The sequence below is a fragment of the Eutrigla gurnardus genome (genome assembly GCF_963514095.1).
Source record: "Eutrigla gurnardus genome assembly, chromosome: 7".
Lineage (NCBI taxonomy): Eukaryota > Metazoa > Chordata > Actinopteri > Perciformes > Triglidae > Eutrigla > Eutrigla gurnardus.
The window spans coordinates 2,769,679-2,793,625 of record NC_139921.1 but is presented as its reverse complement, the minus strand read 5'-3'; the positions used below and the strand labels follow the sequence as shown (position 1 = coordinate 2,793,625).

The following is a 23,947-nucleotide window of genomic DNA, read 5'->3' as shown; positions in this document are numbered from 1 at the left end:
TTTATACGGTAGGCGTTATTCGAGTCCATGAAGCACCGTGATGACGTAGGTTTGGGTGGGGGGTCATTGCTCGTTTGATTTGTTCTCTTAGTTGATGAGCTCAGCTTTAGAAAAGGTTCATAAACCATAAAAGTCCAAACCAGCCGATCATCTGTTCAATTTGCGTGAATGTGCTCGGGCCCCTTTTTCACCTCTTTATGTATTTAGTAGATCTAGCTCACCATAACATATTAAAAGTAGACATATGTATGTAGAAATAGCCTACAAGAGAGAAAAGAGCCTTTCATCCTCCGATCACTGCAGTATTATATTCCTCTGACTATTTGTTTCCACTAACACTATACAGAAAGTGAACCTTTCGGGCCCCTAAAGGTTTTTGGGGCCCATCTAGTGTGACGTTAAAAACAATACAGCCTCAAGGTTGCCGGACGTGTCGTCTGCAGAATCAACATCGTTGTGAACAGACTGCTTTTGTTCTGAAAGGACCGGCAGGAAGCTGCAGTCTTCGTTTCTCTCATCGCCGGGCGCTTGTCGTTGCGCGCTGCGCTGCTGGATTAACGGTGCGGGGACGAGCTGCGGGGAGACGCGGGACTCTACCGTTCTTTATGTCGGCGTGAGGGGGACGGCAGGACGCTTACCGGGGACATTACCGGGGACATTACCGGGGACGGTTCCATGCTCTTCCTTTGATTCTGTCTTCTCTTCTAATCCAGACCGCAGAGACGCGCAGAGTCGAGTTAACTGAGGGTGAGCGACGTCGGCAGAGACTCAGAGAGAGAGGGGGGGGAGAGGGAGAGAGAGAGTGTGTGAGAGAGGGAGAGAGGGAGGGTGAGAGTGTGAGAGAGAGGGAGGGAGAGGGAGAGAGAGAGTGTGTGAGAGAGGGAGGGTGAGAGTGTGAGAGAGAGGGAGGGAGAGAGAGAGGCTCACGGCTGTGAAGTGAGAATCCAAAAAGGCTTTTTCCGCTGCTTCGCCGGAGTCCGACGCAGCGGTGGATTCTGGGAGTGTTTGATAGAACTCTGCTGGAATAATCAGACTTGTCTGCTATTTTACCTGGATTTCTTTTTCTCTCTTCTTCTTCTTCTTGTAGTGGAATTCTTCCTATTTCACCTGCGAGCGGCGGGGAGGGGAGGAAGAGGAGGGGAGCAAGAGGAGGACGGAGAGCACAAGACGGAGAGAGAAAGAGGGGGATCGTTCCGTTTCTTTTTGGATGGGATTGCTTCCGCAGCCCCCCGCGGATGGAGGGATGACACCGGGAGGAAGAGCCGGGGAGAGCGCGCGGAGGGAGAGGACGAGGATGTAGCCGTCGGGCGCTGTGAGAATGCAAAACGGACGCACCCCTCTGGAAGACGGGAGTGAACTCTAAACACGGAATTTACAGCCAGCCGACGGATATCACACACACACACGCACGTTTACCTCGACGTGCACGCGCATGGGCCCTATCCTCTCACCCGGAACCTATTGGCGTGGAGTTAAAACTATCAGCCCGCTGTCGGTGACATGGTGCGGTGTGGAGCTGCGCCCTGACGCCCGGCGGACGGACGAGCACCGGAGACAGGTAAACTTTCAACTCTTTTATTGGCCCTTCAGCACGTCCTCCATGTCGGTCCCGGTCTCCATGTCGGTCCCGGTCTCCCGGCTCCTGCGGGCTCCTCCTCTGACTGCGTCTGTTGGAGCAGCGGAATGGTGGCTGCTGCTGGAGGACGACTTCTCTCTAGAATTCCTCCGGTCCGGATGCGGATCGGGGCGGGAGGGGGGGGGTGTTGAAAACCAGCAATGAGCTTTGCAAGGTCAAAATTGAGGCCGGTGTAAGTTATAGAAGCTGAGTGTGTGTGTGTGTGTGTGTGTGTGTGTGTGTGTGTGTGTGTGTGTGTGTGTGTGTGTGTGTGCGCGCGTGCGCGTGAAACCGTGGTCGATGGACCCAGACGGAGACTACTTTCAGCAGCTCTGCACCTAGTGTGCTTTGCACGTGAATTTATGTGTGTGTGTGTGTGTGTGTGTACGCGCGCGCACGCAGGAGCGCGTGTCTGCCGCCAGAGAGAAAGAGAACTTGTGTGTGCGCCCGCGGGATCCGTCCCCACTTAAACGAGGTTTCAAGGCTGGCAGGGTTTTAGGGGACACGCGCACAACAACGCACGGCCCCGTCGTGTGCACCTGTGTGTGTGTGTGTGTGCGTGGGGGGGGGGGGGGGGGGGGGGGGGGGTGAACTACTAGAAGACGCAAAAACAGCAGAATGAGCTGCGTCTGCGTTTTTGCGCGTGTGCGCGTGCGCAGCCGAACCTCAGGTCCACACCTTGCTGGCAGAAAACGCGCCAGGTGATGATGATGATGATGATGATGATGATGATGATGGAGCTTTCGCGCTGTCCGCTACGTGTCTTTGCGCGTGTGCGCGTGTACGTCTCGCATCACTTGTCAGTTTGAAATGACGACAGGGACGCGCGCACCCCGACGTACAGGCTGTGTGTTTATGTCGCTGTCAGAAAAAAAAAGGGCTTTGGTGTTTTTCCTCCCCATGACAATACATTTGCATACTTTGCTATTAATAACTATTTATATTGTCACAGGTCTTTTGAAACGTGAGACTAATATTCAGTGTTTTTATAGTACGACTATGAAAATACGAAACTCCCAGTCCAAACAAGTAAAAAGGTGGACCCCCCCCCCTCCCCTTTAACCATGATGAGTATCCTTACAAGCATTCGGTGCTTTTCTCTGTTGGTGGAATCATATTTTGGTGAAAATGTTGAACCAGTCATCGCTCTGTTACTGCCGGCAGGATTAGACCGGATGGTTCTGCCTGGTACGGTTTACACTTCATAACAGACATTAATATTCAGCAGGTTTTATGTTTCCATCCCTCAGAATGAAACGTTATCCCCGAAACATGGAGGCTGGTTTCAGAAACCCAGAGAATCATGGATTCTTTGTTTCACGAGTTTGTTTCCATCTGGCTGGTAGCTTCGATACTAGAACCCAGCGAGCGACATGCTTTATTTCTGGGATAAGGACGGTGTCTGCGTGGGAGAGATCAGCGACCTAACGACTAATACTAATGAGTACAGTATCAAGTCTGCTACCACCTTAAAACATGTTGAGTTTAATCCCAGCAGACACCGACGTGGGTTCTTCTGTCCTCATGAAGACGTCTGCCGGGTTAAAGTGCAGTCAATCAGTAGAACTCTCCGTGGATTTATGGTTTCTTTCATTTGAGCTCCAGCATCCCGACGTGTTTCCCGTTGCCCTCGCGGGTCTCTGATCTCTCACAGATTGGACTTTGATCGGTTTGTGGCAGCAGTAGTCGTATTGATTGATCAACACATTGGTGCATGAGAGCCACTCATGCTGGTGCTGATGGTCCGGTAGATATGGAGGCATTAAGCAAAATGCTCCGCTGGCTACAAGGAGAAGAGAGCCGGTGATTTTCTGTCCATTTTAGTCGCATTGAGCTCCTTTTTGGATGTAAAGGCGGCGGCGGGGCGGTTCCATCAGCTTCACGGTGAACAGATATGTATTCGTCTCTCACGTTGTGGTTTTGAGTTCTCGTACTCTCCGGCTCCTCCTGCCTTTCACTTTGCTTCTCAGATTGCGTTTGCTGTTGCTTCGTCTCCATAACGACAGAAGCTAACTCTACCTCACTAATGTTCAAACACAGACCACCTTCTGAGCAGACGCCACTGGAAAGTAGCACGGAACAGCTATACTTTAACACAGTACTGCATGATGGGAAATGTAGGCTATCGCTACACACATGCTACCTCGGCTCCCCTGTTCAACTGTGGACTCCGTTGCTGTTCTACACAGTACAGATCTATATACACAAGGCTGTTCTCGTAGCATGTCCCCTCCCTCCGCCCGTCCATAAACGTGGAGCGCTTCGGTCCGGGTGCAGGCGGCGTGAGACTCGATGAGCCATGCATTCCAATAAGAATCCTCCTGTAGGCGTGGACACCGCGTTGCATCATGGGGGCCGATGTTTGTGGGGACGTGGCGATGAGAGACTGAACAGAAAGGGGGACGGGAGGCCTACATCTGGCCCCCATGAGTCAGCAGCAGCTTCTCTCCCTCTCATTATTTTGTGTCTGTTTCAGCCCGACATCCCAAACAGGAAGAGATCTGTTCTCATGCAGAAGAACACGGAGGTAAAGAGGCTGTAAGCGCCCTTATTTATTCTTTACAGGGGCAGCAGGGATTTTCATTATACCCGTCTTTCTTCTTGCCCTCTCTTTATCTCTCTCTCGTTGAGTTTCACTGACGGAGGGCTGCAGGATCCTGTGGAGAGGGGGGGGAGCTCTAATTCAATTTATTCTGCTGCTGGGAGACAGACAGACAGGGAGATGAGGGATGGAGACCACAGATGTTAGGGAGCGTTTCCCATTAACAGCGAGGAGGCGGAGGCCGTATAGGAAGCACATCTGCATTGATTATGTGGGAGACTGTGAGCGAAAGGCCATTATAAAACTGAAACAATGTGTATATAAAATAGCATCATGAGTCTTCCTTCTCGCCCGACTGTCAGCTGAAACACTAATGATCGACGGGACTGAACCTTTCACACTGAAGAGATGTCTCAACCCACAACCTGGACCTGAAAACAAGCTGCAGACTTTCTGTGTGTCCAGCATTATGCCGTTTATGTCGCGCTGCATTCAGGAGAGACGTGTTGCTATTATTACAATTATACCTTCCATGTTGACATGTTTCTCTCCTAACCTGCAGGACCTGGACCAGGTCTCGTTGTTCTGGTCTGAGCCAGAAAACTCTTTCCTGTTTACAACTTTGTAAATGCAGCAGCCAGACTAGAAGACGAGGTTCACTTTATGATTTGAAACCTGATCAGATGAACAGTTGATGCCTTTGAGCCCTCGTTTCTAATGTTGAGTCTTCTACAGCTCATAAACAATGTCACATGACATGTAATCACACATGACAGCAACGTTATGTCTCTGTTGTGTTCTGGCAATCCTCGATCAACTACACGATAGTGTGTTCTCTGAAGACGCCAGCCTTCAAACAGCATGGAGATGTAAACAGCATGGACATGTGACCTAGTGGACAGGAAGTCGTGCTGCTGTGGTGTTTGGGTGCCGCTAATCGAACACAGCAACTGTAAATAAACAGCCAGAGTCCGTTGCCAAGGCGAGATTACTCTCTGGCTGGCTGCTAGCTAGTTAAGATCCCGCTTCAATCCATTACCAACTCATTAATTACATTAAATGAGATTGGTGTGCCGTTGTTGTTGTTGTCGTCGTCTATGTTTGATTTCTTGGAAATTCAGCTCACCTGCTGTTTAATTACAGCAGCAACAATCTGCCACCGTAAAACTTACAGTAATGAGATGGACTTTGCTGTCTGTCTGTCTGTCTGTCTGTCTGTCTGTCTGTCTGTCTGTCTGTCTGTCTCATTTAATTCCTGTTCAGTGCCTCTACCCCCCCCCCCCCCCCTTGAACACCTGCTGCTTCAAAATCAGCCGTAACGTGTCAGACAGTAGATCCTGCCTCAGGAGGCCAACGGGGAGGATGTGTGTGTGCGTGTGTGTGCGTGTGCATGTGTGTGTGTGTGTGTGTGTGTGCGTGTGCGTGTGCGTGTGTGTGTGTGTGCGTGCGTGTGCGTGTGCATGTGTGTGTGTGTGTGTGTGTGTGTGCGTGTGCGTGTGCGTGTGTGTGTGTGTGTGTGTGCGTGTGCATGTGTGTGTGTGTGTGTGTTATGAGCAGGAGGAGTTGGTGACCTGACAGATGTGAGACAGGTTGGCTGATAATGAGCTGTGTTCAGGACAGATAAGTGAGTGGCTGAAAGTGATCCACAGACAGGCTTCTGGCTCACTGCCTACGAACCCCCTGCCTGTCTGTCTGACTCTCTGACTGACTGTCTGTCTATATATTGTGTGAATGGACAAGCATGAATTAGGTCTAATCGGCTGGTTAACTGTACAATCGTGTCTCATAAACAACAGAATAAAGGAAGAAGCTCAGTGTTTCATTCCCATGAACACAACGCAGGACAGACTTTCAGAGTGAAGAAATACACAAATCACAATGTAGTTACACCTTATTCATGGAATATATGTATATATGACATTTACATTATTTCATTGTTCCTATATGTCTTTGTAATTAGCAGTTCCATATTCAATTTACGAAACAACGCACATCTTTTTCTTGCAAATGTACCAATTTAATCTCTGAGAATATCTGAGTTTTTTCTTGTAGATTTCCACAGGATTTTATGACTTTCTATGAGTCTTTTTATGAAAATGTAATTGATCCTAACGGTTTAGTATCTTGATGAATATCAATTCTCTCTGTGTGGAGAAAGATCTCTGCTCTCGTTAGGTTGAAGGATTTCAAATGAGATCCCAGGTCTGTTCTTCTCTCCAGCTTCAACACAACGTCTGTAGAAACTCTTAATGAGAAACTGTTAATGACAGACACTTTGCTAATGAATGTATGAATGCACATAGATGTAGTTATTAATACGAGTCATCTCAGTGCAAGGAAACATTGCCAGACTATGCAGGACCTGATTTCACAGTCATCATAGTACTAATTATAAATATTGCAACTCAGTTGTCACCGTTGGGATTCTGCTAGACACCATCACACACTGCTTCAGATTACTCCATCCAGCAGTACAGTAGCCCTTCTGAAAACCCAAACTCCCAGGAGCAAAATGTGTGAAACATCAATGGTGGGGGAGCGTTTTATGAATTGAGAGAGGTGCTTTGTAGTATTGCCATTTGAAAATATTGTGAAATTCCCTTTGTAGACAGACAGAGCAGGATCAGTCCGGGGCCACACATTTAAACACTTCTGTCTCATCCATTCATGTGTGAACTACAATTCAGTGTTAGTGTTCACTAAAGGATTGTCTGTTCAACTACAAATACACAAATAAACCACGTGATTCACCCACAAGGGATAAAATGCACCTTTTACGTAGGCTGCAGACATTTGGTGCAAAATTAGCCCTTTTCTATACAAGTGAGCAAAAACAGTCCTATTCACAAAGACCACACGCAGTTCAGTCAGACATTAGCTTTTGCACTGTCATATCATACTTCTGTATCAGCAGCCGCCCCTGAATAGGATGTTTGCAGTAAATGTGACCAGGTTGGCCACAGTTAGCATTTACGGTATGCATCTGTGTCTTTTTCTGGCCGCAGAACAGCTGACACGCTGCGTTTGTGCAACTCAAGACGCCTGCGAGTCGTCTGATAGCTGACAGCTTGTGGTCTGTGTTTCTGCAGAGCAGCATTAGTGCGAGTTGTCAAACTCAACATGACATGTTGTCAGTTTAGTGTCTTGCACAAATATCCCTTGAATGTTGCCACTAAAGTTGCTCGTTTTACAACTCTGGGACTAAACACTAAACCACAAAGTTTGGATCGTAAAAAACAAAAATAATAGTTTCAGATTGTTTATTACTCTGCAGCCCTTTTGGTCTCAATCCTTCAAACAAGGCCGACCCTTAAAGGCACCAGGTGCAGATGATCATTGTAAACTGTTCAAAAAGATGGAGGGAACGCTTCGTCATCAGAGTCCGACACCGAGTCAGTTTAACGTCATCGATCTGTCCGCGTAGGAAGTGATGGTGAATCAGTTTCAGCTGCTTTGGTGCTAATGAACGTGACAACAGGACAACAAGGCAAGTTATTTATAATTATTATATCAAACAACGCACATCAGTAAATATATTCCACTTGACTAATTTGTTCATCAAGATCTGTTGTGTGATTTAAGTGTTCCTTTCCCTCTCTTTTAGCAGTTTATATAGAGACAATACCACAAACCGTATCCAGAACTGCATCAGTGGGCAAAATATAAATGATTTATTTGAATATGTCCAGTATGTGTGTTTTTTTTAGCATGGTTCTAAATGATCAATCCGATTCACGTCATTAATTTTTCACAATGCATATAGATTTACTATGCCAACATCAGTCTCCATACAGGACACCATTCACAGGAGATGGGGATTATGAAAAATGAGGAACTTTAAATTAGCCAATGGGAAATATGTCACTGCAGGAGTAGAGAAGAGCCTCTGGATTAGATACAATACAGGGAAGATACACAGTTGTAAACTGAGAGTATCCTGAATCTTATGATGTTTCCACAGACAAAGTAAGATGAACTGAATATCATTGAAAGAATTCTTTTCAGCCAATTAATGATGAAAGATTCTTATCCATCATGGACAGCCACATTGTGCAGGTACGGTGGACATTTCAGCACCACGGTCAGCTACACTATGCAGTACACCTTGAAGTAGACATTTCAGCACCACGGTCAGCTACACGAAGCAGTTACAGCTTGTGGTAGACCTTTCAGCACCATGGACAGCTACTGCATGCAAGTCGAGCTCATTAAGTGGCTACATCTTGTAGACAATTCAGGACCACAGACAGCAAGCGATTGCAGTTACAGCCTGAAGAAGACATTTCAGCACCATGGACAGCTACATCAAGCAGTTACAGCTTGAAGTTGACGTTTCAGTTCAGAAAGTTCAGAGATATTAAACTTTAAGTGCTCAAAGCTGCTGAACAAAAGAGGCTACGCTCAGAAAAAAGACATGTCAGGACCATGGACAGCTACTGTATGCAAGTAAAGCTTGAAGGAGACATTTCTGAAATATCTGTGACTGCCTACAGCTTGTAGAGATATGCAATTTCAGTCAAAACACGTAGTGCTGTATAATTGTGTATTAGTTGAAACCAAGAGGTTTAGTTCATCCACATATAAAAATAATCTTAGCTATGACAAGATATATGGATACCTGGCAGTTTTCACGGTATGCTTTATGATATTTTCTGTAAACGTCCAAAGAAAGCATGTAGCCTTGTTTTATGGCCCTGTTTATCCCTGTTATGCATCAATCAATGTCACCATGGATGGCACTGTCTGATTTATGTTCTTGTAGAGGCACATTTGTCGAAATTTTCATTTGTTCTGAACAGTTTTGAACAATGTTGTTGATGATCATCAATAACAATAATATAATCATCGGTGATGACGTCAACCATTTCTTAACAACTCTCTATCATTCTAATTGGTTGAATGGCGTGGTGTTGTAATCGCCAGGACATGCAGGTCGTCGGTGATGAGCAGCATTAGTGGTGTTTGGAGCGGTAGAGGAACTGAAAACTGACTAGATTAAATGGTGCATTTAATTAAGAAGCTTGGGATCAGGAAGTCAGAGATCAGCCTTGGTCCATGCCAGCAGTAGCTACATTTAGCCTAGCTTGTTAGCGCATGCCATCTGTTCACACACAGATTAACGCTGCACAGCAGGCGCGAGCTATGGGTGCATTTTCTAGTTCAGTACTGTATGGGCCGCTATTCACTAGATCTTATTTCCTCAGAAAGCCTTTGAGTCTAATGGTCCAGACTGACGAGGTTACATCGCTGGTATGTGGAGTTGCTTTTGTCAATTATTTTACAATTCAATTAAAACCACCAGCAAGGTGTTCCACTCTGTGATGTGGAAACCTTTTATTTCACCTCCATCTGCGTCGCCTCTCCCCTCCATGTAAGAGACACTGTGTGTCTCATTAAACTCACCATATGTCTGCACTAAATTAACTGTCATTCATAGCAGCAGCTAGGAGGCTTAATGTTAAAAGGGAATATATCACAGAAGAGCATTGTGTTCAGGCATGTTTGTGCAACTAAGCAAGGAGCTTTTCTTCTTGTAACTTTAAGACTCCACAGATCTTTAATTTGTAAGTTACACCTTTAATGTTATAGCTGTTCATCACCAGTCATTAGATGGATAACCGGAATAACTGGTTGGATTTGTGCAATGTACAAATACTATTATGACATTGTTGTCTATATGTATCGGTGTCGTTAGTTTTCCTTTCCAAAGTTCTGCATCATCACTGATTTTGGCGTCTTTGCTCTTCCATCAGTTCTACAATGGGCAGCTTGCTCCGGCTAGTTCAGGTTTGACCATCTGTTTTACAGGCGGGGATCACTTCCAAATCACCGTATCCCATTTAGCTCGCTTTCACACCAGATACTATAAAAAGCAGCCAGCTAATCCCAAGTGTTGGCCGTATTTCAACATTATTTTATTCTTTTTGCTTGGCACTAACCTGAGCTCGGCAAGCTGCTACTCGCCAACCAAACCCTCCAAAACCTGATGGCTTGATACATTCAGCTGAAAGGATATTGACATGGTTTGATGCAGTTATCTAGAGGATACTCTGATAATCTTGAGCCCAGTTAATGATGTCTTAATAAAAGCTCACTCACAATGTGAGTAGATTGAATGGGAGTGAAATTGAGCCATTTGCTTGAGGATGAATTAGATCAGAAAAAACTGCTGCAACGTATCTTCAGTGAAGTGAGTGCAATATCAAAGTAAAAGAGCGGTCCGGAGAGGACTTTCATGCAGGCTTTGAGTCTCAAACACCAGCACTTGGAACAGCTTGAATGTAATGATCCTGGTGACAACCATTTCCTTTGAAACACGTTTTTTTTTGTAGCACTATTACTGTCACGCCCTAAGAGACGAGCCCACGCTCAGAGGCCTCAGAGGGCCCGGTTCCACCTCGCACACCCTCAGACACACACCCACATCACAAAGATATCACAATGATATCACGATGGCCGCTTTGTTGTGAAATATTCCAAGTGGAGAAGAATTTTGACTCAGGAACTGTCATATCTCACAGGCATATACACTGTATCACATATCACAGGCTTTGCTGGGGCCTGTTCAGTAATCCATCCATGTTTAATCCCGGGTCCCAGATGACAAGATAAGAGCCGATATATTAATTTGCTTCATGTGGTTTGCAGTAAATGGAGAGTTGGAGCTTTGACCTCTTTTTTACATTCAACTACACTGGTCCTTTAAATCATATACGCTGACTGTAGATTGAATGGATGAAATCAAAAGACTGCATGCATTTGAAAATGAAGAATTCAAGGTATCTTTGGTTGGGTTTTTTTATACATAATGTATAATTGTTGCCAAGACTACCACCTCTCCAAATGAAGAGTCGGACACGTTGCTGTGGGTCTTGAATTTATTTTAAAGAGCAGTTGGCCAAAAGCACTAAAGAGGGTTAGAGGCCTGTAATAAGAAGACAATTTGGTTTTATGAGCTGATAACAATGAAAGCGTCTAGTAGAATACCAACATTAATAGTAAAACAATGACAATTAGTCAACTTTCATTGTAATTAGTCCTAAATGTGCTTGATCAAACTGATAGAATATATACATGCATAATGCCATCTGAACAAACCATGCTGACAAATTGTGAACGCATTGTTTTTTTTTTTTATCAATCTAATGAAGTATTTTGTTAAACGGGATAATCTCGTGGTGTGTGTGTGTGTGTGTGTGTGTGTGTGTGTCTACACCCGAGGGGCTGTTTGTCCCCACTAATGAGCTTTCATTTTTAGAGTCAGTTGTTAAATCTAAGTTAGATTTGCTTTTGTCCATATGCTCCATACAAGCAGCCGTCTCTGTGTGTGTAACTGCAGAGAGAAGTTCAGACCGGCAGGATGAGCAAAGGGTGGTGGACGTAGATATTCTACCCCGACATCGGGCCGACAGGCTGCAGGGTGGAAGTTGGCCCTTTAAAGGGTGGTGGACGTAGATATTCTACCCCGACATCAGGCCGACAGGCTGCAGGGTGGAAGTTGGCCCTTTAAAGGGTGGTGGACGTAGATATTCTACCCCGACATCAGGCCGACAGGCTGCAGGGTGGAAGTTGGCCCTTTAAAGGGTGGTGGACGTAGATGTTCTACCCCGACATCAGGCCGACAGGCTGCAGGGTGGAAGTTGGCCCTTTAAAGGGTGGTGGACGTAGATATTCTACCCCGACATCAGGCCGACAGGCTGCAGGGTGGAAGTTGGCCCTTTAAAGGGTGGTGGACGTAGATGTTCTACCCCGACATCGGGCCGACAGGCTGCAGGGTGGAAGTTGGCCCTTTAAAGGGTGGTGGACGTAGATATTCTACCCCGACATCAGGCCGACAGGCTGCAGGGTGGAAGTTGGCCCTTTAAAGGGTGGTGGACGTAGATATTCTACCCCGACATCAGGCCGACAGGCTGCAGGGTGGAAGTTGGCCCTTTAAAGGGTGGTGGACGTAGATGTTCTACCCCGACACTGGGCCGACAGGCTGCAGGGTGGAAGTTGGCCCTTTAAAGGGTGGTGGACGTAGATATTCTACCCCGACATCGGGCCGACAGGCTGCAGGGTGGAAGTTGGCCCTTTAAAGGGTGGTGGACGTAGATGTTCTACCCCGACATCGGGCCGACAGGCTGCAGGGTGGAAGTTGGCCCTTTAAAGGGTGGTGGACGTAGATGTTCTACCCCGACATCGGGCCGACAGGCTGCAGGGTGGAAGTTGGCCCTTTAAAGGGTGGTGGACGTAGATGTTCTACCCCGACATCGGGCCGACAGGCTGCAGGGTGGAAGTTGGCCCTTTAAAGGGTGGTGGACGTAGATATTCTACCCCGACATCAGGCCGACAGGCTGCAGGGTGGAAGTTGGCCCTTTAAAGGGTGGTGGACGTAGATGTTCTACCCCGACATCAGGCCGACAGGCTGCAGGGTGGAAGTTGGCCCTTTAAAGGGTGGTGGACGTAGATATTCTACCCCGACATCAGGCCGACAGGCTGCAGGGTGGAAGTTGGCACGCCGGCCCTTTAAATCTCATATCATGACTTGCGATCTGCTTATCTAACAGGATCTGCAGTGAACTGTACGTAAGAAATAATGGATGGATGAATAATCCCGATTAATGGATAAGATGCAGAGACGAGTACAGCATGTACGCCCCACACACACACACACACACACACACACCACACACACACACAGTGGGCCAATAAAAGGATGTTCAACATCACTGCACTCTGAGAACTAAAGTGAAAGTATGACTCAACCATTTACCAGCATCTGCTTGGAATATTAACACGAGATGGACTCATCGTGGTCCATAGAGGTACAAGTACACACATACAGATACATGTACACACACACAGATACATGTACACACACATACAGATACATGTACACACACATACAGATACATGTACACACAGAGATGAGTTTGGATTCAGCAGTCAGTCTGTCTAACCTCCTCCATCACATCACGGACTGAAGGCCGTTTATTCCCTGAGAGGCTGAGATTGACTTAAAGACTGAAGGTGCACTTTTTACTGCGTGGGTCAACACACACAGTGAGTGTTGAAGACACTGATGGCAGGAATAAAAGCCAGGCGGCCGGCTGTCAGAGCCGAGGCCTTTCTGCTGGGTGTTTCCGTCCAGGTGTACTGCAGCAGCAGTGAGTCAGCCTGTGACCCAGTTGAGCTTTGCCGCTCAGCTTGACCTCGTTTTGACTGCGCAGTTGAGCAGATCTGACGCCACAGCGGCTGTTTTCATCCGACGCATCGCGGCGAAACTTACTTTTACACACATTTTACCGTGCCATACACAGCCACATAGCAACGTGTATCATTACAGCAAAACAGTGTGTGATCTCAGCTGATGTCACGCTGACAGACAACAGGCTAGTCGTCCTTAATCTTGCATCAGTGTGTGTGTGTGTGTATGTAGCATGTTACCAAGCACAGGACTACACATGTGCACACACGCAGTATGTGATGCGATAAGCTCGTTAGTGAGGCTTTGGCTCGAAGGAAATATCTCATTGTACTTACAGCATCCTGTGTGTGTGTGTGTGTGTGTTTTCTCCGCTTGACTCACAATGGTGACGGCTGAGCCGGCAGCTGGAGGCTAACAGTGCTAACAAACAGCAAGAGTGCTGGCAGAGCTAACAGTGTTCACCTGTGACGACGCTATTGGTCGGGACTCGGGACGATACTATAACATAGTAAAACTCAAACTCTTCCAATCCTTTGTAGGCAACACTACCCTTAATTATAAAAAATTATAATTAATCTTCTTTAATCTCGTTTTAATTGGCTGACCTTGTACTTCAGGAACCTTGCTGAGATTCTGGCAACGCCACTTTGCCAGTAAACCTCATGGACCAGCTTTAATCTTACAATAAGCCTCCGTTGAGTAACGATACCAGACTTTGTTGAACATGAACAGATTTAATCTAAAACGACTTATTTCCTCTGAGTTGTTGTAAATGTGTCTTCATAGTGGCACATTCCATCACTGTCAATATCATCCCCTCTGCAGCCACGGCTACTCTCTACGTCCTCCTGATACGTGAGACTGCATTCACAGTGTGTATGTGTCTGTGTGTGTGTGTGTCTGTGTGTGTGTGTGTCTGTGTGTGTGTGTGATCATTATGTCATGATCTGAAGCCATCTGGGTTGGCTGGCTCATTTGCATATCTTGCATTAACCATTATAAATATGCATGACTGGGGTCTAAACTGGTATGCATATTAATTTTGCCTGCGGGGCCAAGACAGGTGGAGCGGCCGCGATCCAATCAACAGGACAGGAAGTAACTCAACCTTTTGTTTGGTGGACGAGAACACTTACTGAGAGCCGTGGGGTTCCTTGGTGGGGCTCCTTGGTGGGGCTCCTTTGTGGGGGTTCCTTGGTGGGCTTCTTGGTGGGTTCCTTGGTGGTCTCCTTGGTAGGGCTCCTTGGTGGTCTCCTTGGTGGGTTCCTTGGTGGGCTCCTTGGTAGGGCTCCTTGGTGGGTTCCTTGGTGGGCTCCTTGGTAGGGCTCCTTGGTGGTCTCCTTGGTGGGTTCCTTGGTGGGCTCCTTGGTGGGTTTCTTTGGTGGGCTCCTTGGTAGGGCTCCTTGGTGGGCTCCTTGGTGGGGCTCCTTGGTGGTCTCCTTGGTGGGTTCCTTGGTGGGCTCCTTGGTGGGTTTCTTTGGTGGGCTCCTTGGTAGGGCTCCTTGGTGGGCTCCTTGGTGGGGCTCCTTGGTGGGCTCCTTGGTAGGGCTCCTTGGTGGGCTCCTTGGTAGGGCTCCTTGGTAGGGCTCCTTGGTGGGGCTCCTTGGTGGGGCTCCTTGGTTGGGCGCACTACGTTCGCTCGCGTCATATGGCAGCCATAATTGATTTGCGCCATGTTGTACTTGCACAGAGCAGGACAGACAGGCGTATAGCTCAACGTGTCTTTGGCCAATGTACAGACCCTGAAACGACTCTCCAGGTCAAACTCCTGCAGCAGCAGGACCAGCAGCCATAATGACGACATCGTTAAACCAACTAAGCAGAATTCTTCATTTCTGTGTTCACACCACTAATTGCTTGTGTGAAAGTTTTCTTTACTGTTTATCTGAACGGCTCCAGCAGCTGCTCGCTTCCGTAGATATGATCCAGATTCATCTGGAAGTCCATTTATCATGAGAGCCATTCAGAGTCCCAGCTATGTTTCAGTCCTCCTGCTGTGGCCTGTTGGACCTCGCCCAGCTCTCACTGTCACCACGATATCAAAGAAGAATTTGGGTTTGTGTTTAGTCTGGTTAGTTTTGCTGCGTCTCTGAGGCGGCGACTTTCTTCTCCCACGACGCCGGATCGCGTTGCCTTTGTGACCGTCCTTGGCGAAACACGAAATGACAAACGTGGTAATTATCAAGATAAATGTGTTTGAAAAATAGCAACAGGCAACGTTTGGCAGATGAGATATAGCTCAGATAGGCATCTAATTAATTAGCAATAATAAAAAAGCATGCAGTGTTTGCAGTCGAGCCTTGAATCTCACTTTGAAGTGTGAAAGTGGGCCCCGCAGGTGAACTGCTCTCTGGGCCCCTGGAGGTGCTACTCCCCTCAGACAAATACAAAGAGAGTCAAAGTCAAGAAAATAGATCTTAATATAAAAGCCAAATTGCATCAAAGTGAAGAAATCCTGCATGAAGCTGAGGTGGGACGAGCTATGACCAGCTACCGTGGCTGACTCTGATAGGCCGGCGCACCTGTCAATCAAGCAATCCTTAATATCTTCTTCATATCAAACAGAATGTTGCTTTTCATGGCATTTATTCTCCTGTAAGGAGGGGCGATGATGTCATGGATATCAGCATACGGTTAGTAACTATAGGTGGTAACTGATATGGATTATAACGTTAATGTAATGTACCTCTAAAGGAACATCAGCATCCAACACACACCGTAGAGAGAGATAGAGAGCGAGAGAGCATCAGTATTCAGCACAGAGGGTTGAGGAAGTGCCAAACTATAATGATCTCTCATCTTCAATAATACACACACGCCATTGTTTTCAAGTGTCGTGCTGAATACTGATGACAATGGTCATTTGAGATTCAAACATGGAGTCAGATAAACCGCACAGTCACTTTCTACTCTCCGGACGGCAAAATACTCAAAGTCACACTTTATATGTACGTTCACACCGCCATGGATTCAACATGGGGGAACGCACCACGACGGTAATACACAGGAGACACGTGAGCAAACGCCGCACACACACACACACACACACACACACACACACACCAACCAACGATAGCTCGTCGTTGCTGCCTGTGAGAGCGCAAACAAAGTACGAGTACGAGTTTGACTTCATTCAGCTACACACACACTCACACACACACACACTTTCCCAAGTGCTTTAAAAGAAAACACTAGGGGGGAAACAAAGAGCCTCCTTGAAGAATAGAATGAATTATTCACTCCGTCAGATAGGAGGACTGAGAGGGAATGAGAGAGGGACACTGAGAGGGAATGAATGGAGAGAATCGTACAGGGAGAGACGGAGTGTGGGCGGTACAAAGAGAGCGAGAGAGAGAGAGGCCGACAGATGGATTGACGAGAACCGTGACAGGATATGATGCTGCGACAGCGAAGGTCCTCCAGAGAGTTCAGATAGAAGAATACGCCGTGACATCGTCAGCTAAACCATGGCTAAAGAAATATTGCATAGACCAAAAATGACTATAATGAATGAGCAACTCCTTGACTGTCATAATGCATGGCCTGACTTATCAGTGGAAAGATAGATGCGTTTGGAAAGCGGCGTGTTGCCGACTTGAGGGAAGTGTTTATCGGCTTAGCTGCAGCGTCTGTGCTGCGCTGCACCCAGATACGCTTTATCAGATCCGAGCACGCCACCTCTCGGGTGAGTTGCTTGTAATGCAGAGAGACTTTAGTACTTCAGTAGCAGCGAACGCTCCCGATGCTTCATCCAATATGAGGAAACTCATAAGAAGCCATGTAAGGTGCTTTATCAGCTGCTTACAGCCCCAGTCATCTTTGGAATCCACTGGCAGTGTAGCATAGCACGTTGTACAACAACACAGAGAGCTTTATTCCTCCGTTCAACCTTTTTTATATAATTTTATATAGAAACTGTATCGATGCGGGTATGATGCCGGTTTATATGCTAAATACTAACAGGCAAGTATTTTGTATTTTGACAAATATGAAAAGGGCCTATAAGCCTGTAAGACCCAAATATAGAAAAACCTAAAAAAAAGAGCTAACATTAAAGTGATGGTTCGGAGTGAAATGCAGCCTAGGTAATTTCCACCATGACATCCAGCCAAATACCCCAACGGAAGCATTTTTAGCGATGGTCAGCATTGGTCAAGATAGCCGCTATCAGCTGAATGGCTTAGTACTAGCGCTATGGTACTAGGGCTAAATCTCGTAAATTACCCCACTAATAATGCATGGAATGTTACCAAACTTCTGCAGTAGTACACATAGGGTCTCCATGCATTATTAGTGGGGTAATTTACGAGATATACCCTCTGTACCATAGCGCTAGTACTAAGCCATTCGGCTGATAGCGGCTATCTTGACCAATGCTGACCATCGCTAAAAATGCTTCCGAGGGGGTATTTGGCTGGATGTCATGGTGGAAATTACCTAGGGTGCATTTCACTCCGAACCATCACTTAAGAAAGCTGTAGTTGGTCAGTAAACACCAGGGCTAACGTTAAGCTAATGTTAGGCTAACGTTAGTCTAATGTTAAGATAACTGTAGCTGGTCAGTAAACACCAGGGCTAACATTAAGATAGCTGTAGCTGGTCAGTAAACCCCAGGGCTAACGTTAAGCTAACGTTAAGATAGCTGTAGCTGGTCAGTAAACCCCAGGGCTAATGTTAAGCTAACGTTAAGATAGCTGTAGCTGGTCAGTAAACCCCAGGGCTAACGTTAAGCTAATGTTAAGCTAACGTTAAGATAGCTGTAGCTGGTCAGTAAACCCCGGGGCTAACGTTAAGCTAATGTTAAGCTAACGTTAAGATAGCTGTAGCTGGTCAGTAAACCCCAGGGCTAACATTAAGCTAACATTAAGATAGCTGTAGCTGGTCAGTAAACCCCAGGGCTAATGTTAAGCTAACGTTAAGATAGCTGTAGCTGGTCAGTAAACCCCAGGGCTAACGTTAAGCTAATGTTAAGCTAACGTTAAGATAGCTGTAGCTGGTCAGTAAACCCCAGGGCTAACGTTAAGCTAACGTTAAGATAGCTGTAGCTGTATGCTGTTTTCTTGCATATGACACCAACTGAGAAAATGCTTTCATTCTGTGGTTTTAACTCTACTCCAAAAGGCTTCAAATATTTAGGTATATTCATCACTCTAGATTTGGAGGAATTATTTAAAGAAAATTACACCCCCCTTTCACTTAAAGTTAAATCAGAGCTGCTTAAGTGGTCCTCTCTGCCATTGTCACTCTTAGGTAGAATAAGTATAATTAAAATGAATGTTCTACCAAGATTCATTTTTCTTTTCCAGATGCTTCCATGTTCTTTACCAGTAGAGTTTTTCAAATCAATTAATAGTTGTCTCTCAAGATTTATTTGGAAAAATAAAAAGCCTCGGATCAGTTTAATGACTCTTATGAAGCCCGAAGCTATGGGAGGACTGGGTTTACCCAACCTCCTATACTATTTCTGGGCGGCCCAAATAAGGAACCTGATTTCTTGGTCAATGGATAGACAAGAGTCTTTGTGGGTGCAGATGGAATCAAAACCATTCGAACCACTGCCTCTCATCGCCCTCTTATTTATAAACCACTTTGAAAAGATAAAAAATATGGATAAATGTTTCTCGGTAACTAACACCCTTCAAACGTGGAAAGACTGTAGAAAAAAAATTGGAATTGTTTCTTGTACCTCTATACACTCCCCGATCTTTCAAAATCCAGACCTTAACACTCAAATCACTTTGGTCAACACTTGTCAATGGACAGACTCCGGCATAATACAGTTTAAATATTTATTAAATATAAACAGGCAGTTAAAATCATTTAGTGATTTAAGATCAGAATATAACATCCCGAATAAACACTTTTTTAAATATCTACAAATTCGAAGCGTTACAACCGCTCTCATTAAGGAAACAAAATTACGGCTTGGGCTATCTGAGCTGGAAGATATCTTACTATCCTCAGACACAATAAAAGGAAAGATTAGTGAATTTTATCATATTCTGACAGGAGAAGGTCATTCTTCTTTCCAATTGCTAAAGAAGATATGGGAGAAGGACTTGGGGAGAACCTTTGAAGATAATGTCTGGTTAAATATCTGTAATAAAATTTATTTTCCATTTACAAGTAATAAAATCAAGGAAGCTAATTTCAAATTCATTCATAAAACCTACCTAACTCCAATAAAAATGCATAAAATATCAAAAGACATTTCAGCAGTATGTCAGAGATGCAAAAAGGTGGAGGGGACATTCTTGCACATGTTTTGGGACTGCGTCCATTTCAAAAGTTATTGGAGCTCAATCCATTCTTTTACTCAATCAGTTATGAACATACAATTTGATTCAAGCAGCAGCTTATATTTATTAAATGACACAAATAATTTACACTTAGATCATAAAAAATGCAGGATACTCATTTTGATAACTTATTTCGCAAAGAAATGTATATTTTATTAATGTAAGATTTTCCTTGATCAGCTGTCTTTATTTTTACCTTTAGAAAAACTGACTTTGGAGAAATATAATCGTGGCCATCTCTTTATGGAATTCTGGTGCCCTATACTCTCGGGCATGGCGAGAGCATGAACCTGTACACCAAATGCTGTATGCTATTGTATTATTGTATTACTGTCATTTAGGCTATTGTACGCATCACCTTGCTGACGCTTACATTCATATTGCTGCTCCATATCATTACTATTATTATTGCTATTATTGCTACTATTACTATTATTTTTATTGTCATCATCTTCGTTATTTTCGTTCTTTTTCGTTCTTTTTTCTTTTATTCTTTTATTATTTATTATTATATTATTACATATTATTTACCTTGTCTTTCTTTCCTTCCCCTTGGGGGAACTTGTACTTTTATGTTTGTGTGTTTGTGGGTTTATCCCTTTAAGGGTGGGAGGTTGGGAATACTGCTCAAAAGAAAATTGCAAACTGTTAGACCGACTATCAGTATGTTTGTACAATATATGAATGATTTTCTCTTGAGAAATAAAAATATATAACAAAAAAAAAAAAAAAGACCCCCAGGGCTAACATTAAGCTAACGTTAAGCTAACATTAAGATAGCTGTAGCTGGTCAGTAAACCCCAGGGCTAACGTTAAGCTAATGTTAAGCTAACGTTAAGATAGCTGTAGCTGGTCAGTAAACCCCAGGGCTAATGTTAAGCTAACGTTAAGCTAACATTAAGATAGCTGTAGCTGGTCAGTAAACCCCAGGGCTAACGTTAAGCTTATGTTAAGCTAATGTTGAGCTAGCTGTATACAGTCAGTAAAGGGACATTTTAAAGGCTGATTAACTACAATAGTCTCACACATGATATTTGCTCTTGAGGAATCAGTTAATTAAATTAGTGAAGTGATCCGTGTGTGGTGTCATTTTTGCACGATATTCTGTTTTACATACTTTGTGTGATAAGCACAAAGCAATTAGTGTTTTACAGAATGAGTTGATTTTTGCGTGATTTCTTTTTTGACCTTGCCTTTCTATAATTCACATAATGTAATGCTTTGGAACTAATAATATACCTTTACTGATCTCTAAATGGCTCTTCTTTGAAGAGAATCTGAAGGTGTATTTCCTCTGAAGTACTGTACAAGGTTTACCTTTATTCCAGTAAACGCAGGGTGTTTTTGCTAAAGTAGTCCTGTTGTAATATGGTAGCATTCACCAGGAGGAAGGCAGAGGAAAATGAACGAGATTAAAACGATTACAGGACAAACAACTGCAGGGAAAACCTCACAATCTTATCCATCGTTCAATTGCAGATAACAAGGAGAGACAGTAACAAGGGCTGAAAGAGGGAAGGGAAAAACACTGCAGTGATTGCCAAGGCAGATTGAAACCATTCAGGGGGGGTGGGGGGGGAGAGAGAGATAGACAGAGAGAGGTATAGTGAGACTGAAAGGACCTAAGATGCTTTAAAAATACCCTGTAAGAAGTTTATTATCATAGTTTCCTCATTTCATTGTCATTAGCTTCACAACCAGTCACCTGGGAGGGTGGGGTTTACACTAGGGAAGGTGGGGCTTACACTAGGGAAGGCAGGTCTTACACTAGGGTGGGGCTTACACTAGGGAAGGCAGGTATTACACTAGGGTGGGGCTTACACTAGGGAAGGTGGGGCTTACACTAGGGAAGGTGGGGCTTACACTAGGCAAGGCAGGGCTTACACTAGGGAAGGTGGATCTTACACTAGGCAAGGCAGGGCTTACACTAGGGAAGGTGGGGCTTACACTAGGCAAGGCAGGGCTTACACTAGGGAAGGTGGATCTTACACTAGGCAAGGCAGGGCTTACACTAGGGAAGGTGGGGCTTACACTAGGGAAGGTGGGGCTTACACTAGGGAAGGCGGATCTTACACTAGGGAAGGTGGATCTTACACTAGGGAGGGCGGGTCTTATACTACCACAACAAGATAACCTGAATTTACTACTTATGTCTCTTGTTAAATCAAATAATAATAATCGGCCTATCTCGCCCTCCCTCCCAAGAAGCCAAGTCTGCTCTGTTGTGATTGGTCATCCTCTCAGTGTGTTAGTCAGAAAAGCCCCGTCCCCTCACCATAACCAGATACCAGGAGTTGTTCTGCTGAGGAAGAGTAACTAAATGCGTTTCAGCCTCTTCAGTTGAAATGCCAGCCTGCGTCCTACAGAGGAGGGAGGCTTCGTCTGAACAGCCAATACTCGTTAGTGGGATCAGCTGGTTAATAGCTAACACTGTTGGTCAATTCATTAATTACATTTGTATTAAAACATCTAACAACCACAATGCTTGTTTGTATGGGAAGAAGTTTAATTATTATTTAGTTTGAGTTACAGTGTTTAATAATCAAATGATTCATGTATTTGGTTTTAAAGACTTTGAACGATATAACAGTAACTCTAAAGTCAAACAATATCTCCAGGTAAAACGACTGCAGCTACCAGAGTCCCGGTCAGGAGCTGCAGCCGCAGCACAACTCAAATCAATGGGCGTTTCATGATCTATGCGTCTGCTGGTCTTTTCCAGGCAGCTGATTGGATTAGAGGTGATGAGTCGCCAGCATGGGGCCGTGTGTGTTTCAGACTAAATCATGTGGCTGCATTTCTAATGCGTCTCCAAAGCTGCAGGGGAAGCCAGCGACTTGTTACCTGTTAGCAGCTGTTCCCCCAGAATGACAGGAAGCCAGAGCAACACTGCCCAGACACCTGGTCACCACACACACACACACACACACACTGGGCCGGCCCGGCTGCCAGATGCCACCCAGACACAATAATTGAGAGGAAGAGTGAATGGACACAAGGACAAAGTACAACAAGGGGAGAGGAGTGAAAAGAAGGTGTGGAAGAGAGAAAACATGGTGTTTGTGAAGTCACAGGGGAGGGAAGGAGGGGAGGAGGGGGATGGAGGGAGGGAGGGGAGGAGGAGGGGGGTGGAGGAAGGGGAGGAGGGATGGAGGGAGGGAGGGGAGGAGGAGGAGGAGGGGGGGGTGGAGGAAGGGGAGGAGGGATGGAGGGAGGGAGGGGAGGAGGAGGGGGATGGAGGGAGGGGAGGAGTAGGATGGAGGCAGGGGAGGAGGAGGGGGATGGAGGGAGGGAGGGGAGGAGGGGGAGGGAGGGGAGGAGGAGGAGGAGGAGGGGGGGGATGGAGGGAGGGGAGGAGTAGGATGGAGGGAGGGGAGGAGGAGGGGGATGGAGGGAGGGGAGGAGGAGGATGGAGGGAGGGGAGGAGGAGGGGGATGGAGGGAGGGAGTGGAAAACAATGGAGTGAGAGTCACATGGTATGGGCTGGATGGAGAGAAGGATTTCGGAGCTGGAGGGGTGCTGAATTAGAAACGCCAACAGTGCATCATCATCATCATCATCATCATCACTCATGAAGTGGAGGAGAAGACAAATACAGGACATGCAGGGGAGAGAGAGAGAGAGAGAGAGAGAGAGAGAGACATCTCAAAGGAAGAGAGACGATACGTCATTAAATTAGAGAGGGGAGAGAAAGTAGGCAAGTGCTACTACTACTACTACTACTAGGGCTGAACGATATGGAAAAAATGTCATATCTCGATATTCATGCCAGATATCTCGATATCGATATGATACGATATGACTACGGTTTGGTGAAAACCAAATATTTTTCAGAAAAAATAACTGCAGTTGTGGGAACTGCAGTTTTATTGATGATAACTCACTGCCAGTCATCAACATTAACATAAAGTCACCAATCAATATCAATCAATATTTATCAACCAATAAAAAATCAACATATTAGACTGTGTACACGGGTACCATGTCTTTTGCAATGTGGTATGTTATAGCGTCTGTAATGTCTTTATGTCTGGTGGACGCCGACTCATACGGTGTAATGGAACAGACACACCAACTCCGGCAACAGATGTCCGGTGACTTGACGTCTGTCAACGGATCCCATTCATTGTCTATGTAGAGCAGGAGCTCCACATGATGGATACGGCACGTCGAGTTGGCGGCCCCGTCGCCGTACGTGAATTTGCATAAATTCCGATAGATTGAACTTTATGCAAATGACGTCCGTCCGTTCAAACTATCAAACTAGGCAGTGTTGATCAAATATGAATCCAGATTCTGTT

The 23,947-nt window shown here is 45.5% G+C and overlaps 1 protein-coding gene across 3 annotated transcripts in view; it reads left to right on the top strand.

The window, feature by feature from the left end:
* Positions 1 to 577: 577 nt before the first annotated feature.
* The window catches only part of lrfn5a (leucine rich repeat and fibronectin type III domain containing 5a), a gene marked incomplete at its 3' end in the record, with an annotated part of 94,409 nt that continues 71,039 nt past the window's right edge, over positions 578 to 23,947 (top strand). The window contains exons 1-2 of one of the 3 annotated variants that reach the window (XM_084013788.1): positions 578 to 747; positions 1,088 to 1,558. Of the gene's footprint in view, positions 748 to 980; positions 1,559 to 23,947 lie in introns of those variants that run through there. The other 2 variants (XM_084013786.1, XM_084013787.1) reach the window with 2 other exon arrangements.